The 11,980-nt window shown below is 30.4% G+C and overlaps 1 non-coding gene across 1 annotated transcript; it reads left to right on the forward strand.

Moving 5' to 3' along the window:
- The first annotated feature begins 853 nt into the window (after window positions 1–853).
- On the forward strand, window positions 854–927 carry TRNAF-GAA (transfer RNA phenylalanine (anticodon GAA)). Its single transcript has one exon. It is a non-coding gene; the product is annotated as a tRNA-Phe (tRNA).
- Window positions 928–11,980: the final 11,053 nt, after the last annotated feature.

Genomic DNA, 11,980 nt, shown 5'->3' on the forward strand with positions numbered 1-11,980 from the left:
GAAAATAATTTATAAGATTCCAAAAAAATTAAACACGCTAATTAAACGTGGTAAAGATGTATTACCGAAGATGAACAAAACGAATGTAGTATACAGATTAGATTGTAATGATTGTGACGCGTCGTACATAGGACAAACAAAAAGACATTTAATTACTAGAGTAAAAGAACATCAGAATAATATAAAAAACATGAAACAAGCCACTTGGTGGCCAGTAAACATAGAACCGAATGCAATCATGATTTCCGATGGCTTGAGCCATGTATTTTACATACCGAGAAAAATAGACGAAAAAGAGAGATCGCTGAAATGTTCTACATAAAAAGACAAACAAATAAAATTAATTTACAAATAGACACTGAACCTTAGTCCTATTTACGACAACATTATTCAAATGATTTAAAAACATAATACTAGTCTACAGTAGCTAACAGACTGTCGATATGACAGGAGAACTTTCACGTTTCTTTAATTAATGTAATTGCTGAATAAGAACAAGTATGTATTATAGATCAATTGTTAATGTAATGTTAATTTCGCTTGCCAAATTATGTATTTCTGTATTCTAGCACTTGATAAGAACCACAATGTTGGTCAAAACGTAGTGTGTACTTATTTTGAATAAATAAATAGCCAGTTTTTGGTCGAATTAAATTGCATCTCATTATTTGTTAAAATTTGTCACTGGCGATCAACAATTATTTGTGAAAAATTCATATTTATGTTATTATTATTTAATATTGAGAGCCGACAAAAATATTTTTCATTTGATTTTATTCACGCCTTTGGCCTGATCGTGGCGGTATTTACTAACATCTATTATAAGGCTAATGAAAAATATAGGAACAAAAGGGTCTGAATAGCTTAGTGGTAAGAGCAGTCGCCCGAAAAGTGAAAGACGCGGGTTCGATTCCCGCTTCAGCGACTTTTCGGACTTATATTTTTCTTGCCTATTTTTCCATATGTAAGTTTGAGGTTAATTAATATATGGAACTTTTAGTAATCTCCTACCAAGAGATACAGTTCCGAAAAATTAATTTTCGCGCTTTGGGCTCTTCGGCCGATTTAAGAATATCATATTAAGTTATTATTATAAATAAAAATTCTGAAATCACTGATTCTAAATTTAATTATTGTATCATGTAGCGATCTTTGTAAAATTGATACTTAAAATAGATGTTACTATAATTGTAATAATAACTTACAGGAAATATTTAGCACAATTATTGCTGAATATATTTTAGAAACTAATGTTGTAATTATTACGAAAATTGCTACAGCATAAAATTGTACAATTATTATGACTCTGTCAGCATTGACAGTACTACTGTTCATCAATGTTGACGGAGTCATAATCTCCCCGAACGTGGCGTTAGTGTCGCTTCTTCTCTACTCGCTACCGTTACTGTTGCGTCACAGTATACCTATACTGTGGTTGCGTGTTCGTTCTAGTTCATCGGGAAGAAAATAACGACGAAGTAGTGTATAGCTGTATAATATACACATATTATTATATATTCTTTGTTCCTTACACATAAGCTTTTTCATCCGTAGGGGGGTTAAAGGGGGTATTGAAATTAAATCTCAAATATGAGATTATTTCATATTTTAAAATCTTGGCCGTGTCCAAGTAAAATTTGGTGCCTTGTGCACCGGTATTTAATTCTAACGGAAAATTATTTAGTTTCGTTAGGATAACGCATTGTCATCCGCGATTTGGCTCTTGTTGCCCGTTTTATATGTTAAACTTTTTCATCATGTTAAGCGTATTTTTAATACATAAATTATTTTCCAAAATAGTTTTGTGTATTAAAAATACGCTTAACATGATGAAAAAGCTCTCTGCACAAAACTATTTTCCAAAATGCGTCACCGCCAAGAACAATAAAGGCCTCGTGACCGACAGACAATATTATTCTTGCATTACAGTTCGGATGCCCAATCTTTATAATTGCCACACATATGTGTGTGTGATCTTAGGCAATTAAAAATTGGGCATCTGAACTGCAATGCAAGAATAATATTGTCTGTCGGGTCACGAGGCCTTTGTTATGCACTCGGCGGTGACGCATTTCGGAAAATAGTTTTGTACATTTTTCCTATAAAATTTTCCATTTTTTTTATAAAAAAATCAATTTTAAAAATTATTTTATAAATATTACAAATTTTTTCCCCAAATGCTGTATTAATTGAAACATTTAATGCTGCATTAATTGAGAAATTATTTTGTATAATGCAGTTACGCAAAATATTTTGCTTTCACAACTTCTCAATGTTTGCAACTTATAATTGAAAATTCTTTTTCAACAAAAAATATGCGTTTTGATGCATTACCTTGCAATAATTATTGCGAAACTATCGTAATAGAAAGAAGCAATAATTATGCATTTATGTTGAAAGTTTCCTATCTGGGATTGGTTTCGACTTCATGTGTGAATCTTAATCGTGTATGATAATTATTTAAAAATTTAAAAATTGCAAAAATTTCATCGATCTTAGCCCCTACTATTGCAAAAAATGTCATCAACATATATGTATATAGAAGACAGAAATTGTGAAATTTAAATTAAAATTAATGCAATAAACTCAGAAATAAATATTTTTATCGGCTCTCAATATAAACAATATAAATATGATGTTTTCTAAATCGGCCTAAGAGCCATAGCACGAAAAATTACGAAAATTAATTATTCGGAACTGTATCTCTTGGTACGAGATTATCAAAGTTCCATATATTAATTAACCTCGAACTTACATATGGAGAAATAGGCGCAAAAAATATAATATATGGAACTTTAGTAATCTCGTACCAAGAGATACAGTTCCGAATAATTAATTTTCGTAATTTTTCGTGCTATGGCTCTTAGGCCGATTTAGAAAACATCATATTTATATTGTTAATGCAATAAGTTTCTAAGTCATCCAGTACCATGTCTGCTAAGATCGATGACAAAGATGATCCCATGGGACTGCCAAATACTTGTTCGTAAAATGTGTCATTGAACTTGAAGCTGGTCGATTTTAAAATAATTTTGATCGTATGTGTCAATTGTGGTAAGCTGACTTGTCTATTTTCAAAGTCAATTTAACTGCGAAACATCTATTTTAATATTTGACAATCTTTAATATGTGTAAAAGGAATTCTGTGCGGAGTTTTCATGCGGTTGTGATCTATTTAATTTAATATAAGGTATTATAATTTGTGATTTGATATATTTTTATAATTGTATTCTTTTAACAAAAATCTTTTGTCTGTATTCGTAGTTCACTTGAAAAAAGGACCGAAATCAATGGTCGAAACGTAGTGATCTACCTTTATGTAACCATAGCCAGTTTGGTCGTATTATTAATAATATTAAGAGCCGACATATATTTCTTATTTATTTACTAACATCTACTAAAAGGCAAATGAAAAATATAGGATCGAAAGAGTCTGAATAACTTAGTTGGTAAAAGCAGTTGCCCGGAAATCGAAAGATGCGGGTTCGATTCCCGCTTCAGCGACTTTTCGGACCTATATTTTTCTCCATATGTAAGTTCGAGATTAATTTATATATGGAACTTAGTAATCTCAAACCAAGAGATACAGTTCCGAAGAATTAATTTTTCGCACTTGGGCTCTATTGGCCGATTTAAAATTCATGTATTATTATTATTAATAATATTGAGAGCCGACATATATTTCTTAAAAATATATTTGTTAAAAAATTTTTTGAAACACTTCCCGATCCAATCACTGAGAGAAATACTTTTGTTAAATTAACAAATGAGAAGTTTCTGCAACAAATTTGATTTGTGATTATAGTGACAGCAAACATAGTAGTACACTAAACGAATTAGATTTGTTGTTTTTTATTTGCTGTAACAGCAACTAACACCGTAAATACAACTAATGGCTGTTATGACAGATGATAAGTCAATGGAGCGCTTGTCGTTTGCTTGTCCGTGCAAAGTTTGATTTGTTGCAGCAACAAATTGAAGTATTTGAATTTGTTGGTGACGCAAAGAGCTTTAGTAATAAGAACTGTTATGAATATATATTGTTAAATTTACTAACAGTTTCAGAATTAATGCAAAATAATTTTGTTATCAGAACAAAAAGAAAAGAACAAATCAGATTTATTGCAAAGATGATATGTGGTTTGTTAAAATAACAAAAAACATGGATAGTTGTTTATAGTAATAGCAAATTTATCGCATCCTGAACAAATCATAAGTCAACAAATGCAAATATTAATAGTTACAAAAGTATTTCTCTCAACAAGAAACACATTGAAGTCAAGAAAAAGTCAAAATGACTTTATTTTGATTCGAAATAGTCATGATTTTCCATGTGATAAAAATTTAACTTATCATGATATTATCACATACGCTGCTCAGTGATGAAAAAATGATCGATTTTACGCTGGCCCTGCAAAGAGTGATAGCAAAAAGACCTGTTTTTTCACCCATTTTTGGGACCTCGAATTTCAAACTTTTTTTATGGCAAATAGTACTATTAGATGAAACATTAGTCCCAGTAAAATTTCAAGATGAGCATAGGCACGGTTCCGGAGATACAAGAGGAAAAGTAATGATTTTTAGTCAGTTTTATGAGAAATTATCACTTTCATTTCTTCATATCTAAGGAACCGTGCCTATGTTCATCTTGAAATTTCTCTGGAATTAATGTTTTATCATATAGTACTATTTGGCATAAAAAAGTTTGAAATTTGAGGTCCCAAAATTCGACCCTATAAAATATAGAGAAATATAGGGTCGAATTTTGGGACCTCAAAATCTTCATTCCCTCCCTTTCTTTAAACAATAATACTAATAACATTAATAGTGAACACAAAGAATCTAATTATAATAGGAATAATGAAGAGTTCAGCATTGCACAAAACAACAGTAATATAACTAGTATTTCAAATGACATTCATGAAGATAACAATAATTTAGAGTACAATTCCTCAATCAGTGATCCAAAGTACGATTCCTCAAGCAGTGATCCAGAGTATAATTGCTTAGAATCAGAATCCTCAGAGCTCAATGATGTATAGTATGTGAAACAATTGAGAATTTAAGTCCTTTATGTGTTGATAATGAAGAAAGAAATACATATATTCTACGCAAATTGAAGAAGTGGGCTTTGCAAGGAATCTCCTGCAAAAAAATTGATGCACTTCTCAAAGTGCTTCAGATTATATTTCCTACTCTACCAAAAACCTGTCGCACTTTACTAAAATCTCCGAGAACTACAAATCTTACGGATTTAGGAAATAGCAAATTCTGGTACAAAGAAATTTACCAGAGTATTGTACCACGGCTATCAGAAAAGTATCTTTCTGACAAAGAAAGTATACAATTTGATGTTAACATTGACGGTCTAGAATTATTCTTCAGTCCTCGTGAAGCATTCTGGCCAATATTGGGTTGCCTCATGGATGAAAAGGAGCCATTCGTAATAACAGTTTTTGATGGGGAAGGTAAACCTCCGTTAGAACTCTTCCTGTGGCAATTTGTAGACAAATTTTCTATTTTAATGACAAACGGAATTATATTTAATGATACTATATATTATATTGAAATACGAAATTTTATTTTAGATGTCCCTGCAAGAGCATTTGTCAAATGCGTTAGAGGACATATGTCAAAGAAAGCTTGTGAAAAGTGTCACGTTACTGGCAAGCGCTATAAAAACAGACAAGTTTTTTTGGATCATGATGCACTTCTTCGTAATGATGAAGAATTTAGATTAAAGATAGATGATGGCCATCATATTTCTAGGATTACGTCTCTGTTAGAAGAAATTGAAATTGGCATGGTGTCTCAGTTTAGATTGGATAAAATGCATTTTTTGTATAGCGGAGTTTTTCAACGATGATTGGAGATTATTTTGGGAAAACAAGGACCAAATCGGGAAAAAATTTCAGCGCGTGATAAGGCTGCTGCTTTAGCATTTATGAACAAGATTAAACCTCATATTCCAATCGATTTCTGCAGAAGATCTCGCAACTTATCCTATTTGGAAAGATACAAAGGATCAAAGTTTAGAAGAATCATACTTCTTTTGTATGATGGATTAATGGTGTTCAGTTTGCTGGATCGAAATCTATACACAAACTACTTATTTTTGCAATACAGAGTGTACATTCTTTCAAGCCCTTTCTTAGTTAAAAAAAAAGGGATGATTCAAATAGCAAATCTCCTTTTTCGTTCATTTGTTTGCTGCGGATATTTTTGGAAAAGAATTTGTCATTTATTACATTCATGTACTCTGCTATTTATAGCTATGGAATGCCGCACTAATGGGACTATCAGTAATTTCAGTGCATTTAAGTACAAAAATTACTTATTGGATATCATCAAGCGTTGCCTAAGAGTAACATACATGCCTGTTCAGCAACTTTACAATAGAGACTTTGAAAGAGGAAGTCGACTCATGCAGAAAGACATAATTAATGAAAAATGCATTGAATTGAGTCAAAAACATTACGAAGAGAACGATGAAGTAGACGTTATTCCAAGTTGACTATGCACGAAATGATGCTATCCACATCAGAAGCAGATAGTTGTTTTCAGTCAAAAAATGGCGATTAGTGGTCCTCTCAAAAATTACTTGTTCCTTTTGTGGCACACAAATTTCCTTACATGGATATAGATTTAGAAATATTTCTGACTTCTTTACATTTCCTATTAATTCTACAGAATTGGGCATTTAGTAAGGTATTACAACTTGAGGAAACTGAAAAAGTTTGGTCTCTTAATCAAGTTCTTTATAAATGCATTCTCATTCCTGCTGATAATAGTTATCTGTGTATTCTGCTCCTTCCTTCATAGTGGGCAAAAAGTTAAATTAAGGGTGAGATAATCTATTACACTGTAAATAAATATGCAGCTGTCGGAACCCTTTATTTCTTCTTTTATATTTAATGTGATTTGAAAATGTCAATTTTATGGATTATTCTTACATATATTTATTATTCTAGCTATTGTTGATATTGTAACAACATTTAATCTTTTACATGTTGAATGCTAATAGATGTCAAATTATGTAATCGTAATACTGGAGCACGAAAATCTAAATACACAACCCAAAAAAACTTAAACTAGAAAAGCATTATTGACACAGATTAATAGACAGATCGCCAAAGGCCTGCCTAAAGAAGAGACCGCCATCTTCGTGCGATAGACTTTGCCCCTTACCGACACACTTTGCCCCTGGTTCGAGTCCGTGCTAAATTTCGTAGACTTGAACCAAAAGACTTTGCCCCTGGTTCGAGTCCGTGCTAAATTTCGTAGACTCGACCAAAAGACTTTGCCCCTGGTGCAAGTCCAGGCTAAATTCGTTTGACATTACCAACAGACTTTGCCCCTGGTGCGAATCCAGGCTAATTGATCATGAGACCAATTTGAGAGATTTGGCCCCCGTTGTGTGTGTGTGTGTGTGTGTGAGAAAGAGAGAGAGAGAGAGAGAGAGAGAGAGAGAGAGAATATTTTACATATGCATATATATATATATATATATAAAATTTATTAAATATAAAAAATATATTTTTTACACATAAAATGTTTTTTTATTGAAATAATCACAATTTTAAATGTGATTTAACACAGTGTTTAAAAATTTTTTAATTAAATTTTATTAAAGAAAATTACTTAAAATTTTTTACATTAAGAATTTAAAGGCTCCTTATTCTCTTGTAGAAATTTATCACTACGCCAATTAATCACTTATATATATATATATTTCGAATATTTAAAATACTATAATATACAGTAATTTAAGTATTCGAAATAAAAGTGATTAATTACTCGAAATAAGTGATAAATTGGCGTTACTAGTAATAAATTTCTATAAGGGTTGAAATAAAGTATAAGAGATAAATAGGCTATATGTGAGCCGTATGCGAAATGTGAGATGTAAGACGCATATTGAAATTTAATTTTTCGATATAACTTTCAAAAATATACACGAGGTACAAAAAATTAGCTTGGACATTTGTAAGACTTAAAATTGGGATTAATTCTCAATTCTATTAATTAAATTTCGATATAACACACCTTACATCCGCGTACGGCTCACATATAGCCCATTTATTAGTGCAATTTTTAAGTTCCTTATTTTTCAAAGTTCACCTTTTTACGTTATCAAATATTTTTGGTACGTTTTCAAGAATTTTATATTTTTACTTACCGCAGTTTCTTATCCAAATGTAAAATCTTTTATCGCAGTCTATAAAAAATTGAAACAATTTACAATTTTATGATATAATATTATTATTATTACAATTTCTATATATATGCACATCTGTCAAATATCGTGATTTATTTCACATTATTATTATCTATTTTAATAAAAAAAAAAAAAAAACACTTGCAACAATAAAAAATAAACCGCCTGCCGCGAACGGAAAATGCCAAGAAAGCACGCAATTTCCGCGAATCTCGTAATTTTTTTGAAAAATCAACAATTTCAACGAAATTGTAAATTCTTCAAATCACTGCACAAGTATAATTCACAATAATAATTTTCAGTAACTACGATAAAAAATCGTATACTGAAAACCGCAAACGAAAGTGCAATGGGAGTAAGAGTAAAGTCTGTGATAAAATTAATTGGCAATAGAAAATTAATAATTTTCAAATAGAAAAATGTTGAAATTACCGAGGATTTACAAATAATAAAGTAAAAATATTAAATAATTTATGTTTTCGAATTTTGCTCGCGGAGAGGATCTTTAAAACAAGATTTTTAGAAGAGAGGACCTTTAAAATATAAACAGGCAAAAACGTTGGAAAAATTAAAGCGCGCGTTTAAACAGATAAACGCAATGAAATAGATACGCAATTGTTTTTACTTATCGCTGTAAGCTCACAAGCTTCTGACGTGCTATACACTTTTATATAATATATACAGGGTGTCCGGTAACTAACGGACCAATGATTAAGGGCGGATTCTCTGGCCAATTTGGAGACGATTTTTCCTTAGCAATAATTTTCGAGTTATAAGCGATTGAAAAAAATAGGTTTTTTGAAAACTAAACGTTTTGGAGTTAAAAGTCTAACATAATTACATTCTTCAGTTAATTTCAGGTAGAGTTTACTATAATAAAATTTTAATTTAAGGCTTAGTTATAAAGATACATAATGACAAAGATTGGAAAGTTGTAAAAAATGATGACCTTTTTCGACATTTTCGCTCAGGAAAAATCGTTCCCAAATTGACCAAAGAATCCATTTGTAATCATTGGTCTGTTAGTTACCGGACACCCTGTATATTGGACACGAGTTTCGTTTGTTTCAAATTCTCGAGAGTTGAAGTAGGAACATACGAGTATCATATATCGTTTGTGACTTGCCGAATGAAAGCAAGACAGAGAGCGAACGAGATGATGAGCTTAATAGCTCATAATGTTATAAATAAATAAATAAAAAATTATAACCTGACCTACTAGTTATTGAATCTTTTTTTAATAAAATGTTGCATTATTATTATCATCTAAGTCTAAGTCGTTTAATTACTTTTTAGTTTTTTAATAATTAATTCAATTTGTTCTAGTCATTTTTATATGAGAAAAATAATATCACGTATACGTTTTATAATGAATTAATATATTTCGGGAACCGAATTATATATTCTTAATAATATAAAAGTGTTCAAAAATTATATTTGACTTTTAATTTTAATTATTTTTTAGCAAAGAGTTCCGAAATCTCTTACACACATAATGGGGATTTTTTTCATCCATATAATTCGCAATTAAGTATATATGTTAATTATTAATTTTAATAAAATAAAAATTAAAATTAAAGGTCAAATATAATTTTTAAACACAAATATATTAAATTAATTATAAAACGTATACCCATGATAGTATTTTTCTCGTACAAAAATAATTAGAGTAAATTAAATTAATCATAAAAGATTAAAAATTAATTAAAGAATTTAAACTTATATTTTATATAATAATAATAAAACATTTTATTACGTCAAACCGTCGTGAAATAATTAAATAAAATTTAAAATTAATTAATGAAAGGCTCGTATAAATTAAACAAAATTAAACAATCATATATAGTAGGCCAACTAAACGAGTAAATAAATAAGATGTAAAAATTTTTTTATTAATAGTTAAATCATTAAATTAACATTCCGTTACAGAATCGATATAAATTGTAAACGTTTCGACTGCACTACAGTCTTTATCAATACATAAAAATTAAATATTAAAATATAAAGTTAGATGTTAAAAATACAAAGTTAGTTAAATATTAAAATATAAAATTGAAACGATTCTTCGCTGTTGACCAATAGATATGCAAGGCGATTGGTCTGAGATGCCAAGTTATGCGACATTTGAGCATGCTACGGATATAATACGCGAATTAAATCAATGTCAGAAAAAATTAAAAAATCTTTCAACTTACATTATCGTTTTAACAAGTCCTTTTCCCCGATATTTCAAGTGTGTGTTGCGAAGTCTGAATACCAAATGTCAAAATAGAGAGCGTGATGTATTTATTTATTACCAATGTTTTTTCTAAATTATGATTCAGCAAATTTTTTAAGTATGTCAAAATAACTACTGTCTAACAATTCGGTGTTTGTATTTAAATTAATTCCATTTTTCTGTTCTTTAATGTGGATCATTTCAGATATTAGTCTTTTATGGTAATTCTTTTCATGATCCATAATTTTAATATTGTCCCAGTCAAATGTATGTTGTTCGTTTAGAATGTTCCGTGATAACCGAATGTCTAGCAGAGTCTAATTTAATATTATTTTTATGTTCTTTAAGTCTCGTTCCTAGCTGTCTTTTTGTCTGTCCGACATATGTGGCGTCACAATCGTTGCAATTCAATTTGTAAATAACGTTAGAATTCGTGGGACAATTATTTTTGTCCTTTTGAACTCTTATGAAGTCATTTAATTTTTTAATGCAACGATATCCTACCACTACGTCAGGTCTTCTTATTGCTGAAGCAACTTTCTCAAATATTGATTCTATATATGGTATGACAAAATATTTAATGTTAGTATTAGTATTATTAGTATCTGTTATATTGTTATTATTAGGCTTGTTAAATTTCTTAGTTGAGAGATTTTTTAATCTGCGTTTTATTTCTGTGAAAATTAGATCAAGAGGATAACCGTTGGATAGCAAAATGTTAATAGCTTTCTCTATATTTTTTTTGTGAAATTGCGGATGTGATAGTAATAAAGCTCTATCTACCAAGTTATAAATTGTTCCTATTTTATGACAAGTCGGATGATTTGAAAAAAATGAAAGTAATCTACCTAGGAATGTCTTTTTGTGATACCAATCTAAATAAATTTTGTTATCTATTACTTTGATCATTATGTCTAAAAAGCTTATACAACGATTATCCTCCTTTTCCAATGTAAATTGTAGTCTATCGTTATAATTGTTGAATTCGTTCAAAACATATGTAATATTGTCAGCGGAAGTGCATAAAATAATGTCGTCTACATAACGGAAATAGAAAGTCATTTCGCAATTTAAATTACTAATTACTAATGTTTCCAAGTCCTGCATGACTATATCGGCAATGATCGGAGAAAGTGGGGAACCCATAGGAGTCCCATAAATTTGTTTGTAAGTTATGTTATTAAAAGTGAAAAATGTAGAAGTTAATATAAATTTTATCATACCTATGAGTAGTATAGTGGGCACTATGGCCCGTCATAACAAACCCCCACCACCGACCCGTCTGGCGCCGAGTCTTATCTTATCTTTCCCCCACCACCGGCGTCTGGTTTTTCCGAGTGTGGGTGTAGGGGGAGAGGGTGTTGGGGAAAAAAAAATGGCGACTGGCCCCGAAAGTTGGGGATGAGAATTTTTTTATTTTTTCTGATTTCCTCTGGATTTGAACCTGGGGCCTTCGTGTTTCCGAGCAGGGTCCTAGTATGTTGAGCTAAACGAGATCTTACTAGTCTAAGGATTAGATGAGGTATTTAAGCTAAAGTTGCGTA

Source organism: Nylanderia fulva, unplaced genomic scaffold (genome assembly GCF_048542155.1).
Source record: "Nylanderia fulva isolate GAGA-0341 unplaced genomic scaffold, ASM4854215v1 Scaffold250, whole genome shotgun sequence".
Taxonomy (NCBI): domain Eukaryota; kingdom Metazoa; phylum Arthropoda; class Insecta; order Hymenoptera; family Formicidae; genus Nylanderia; species Nylanderia fulva.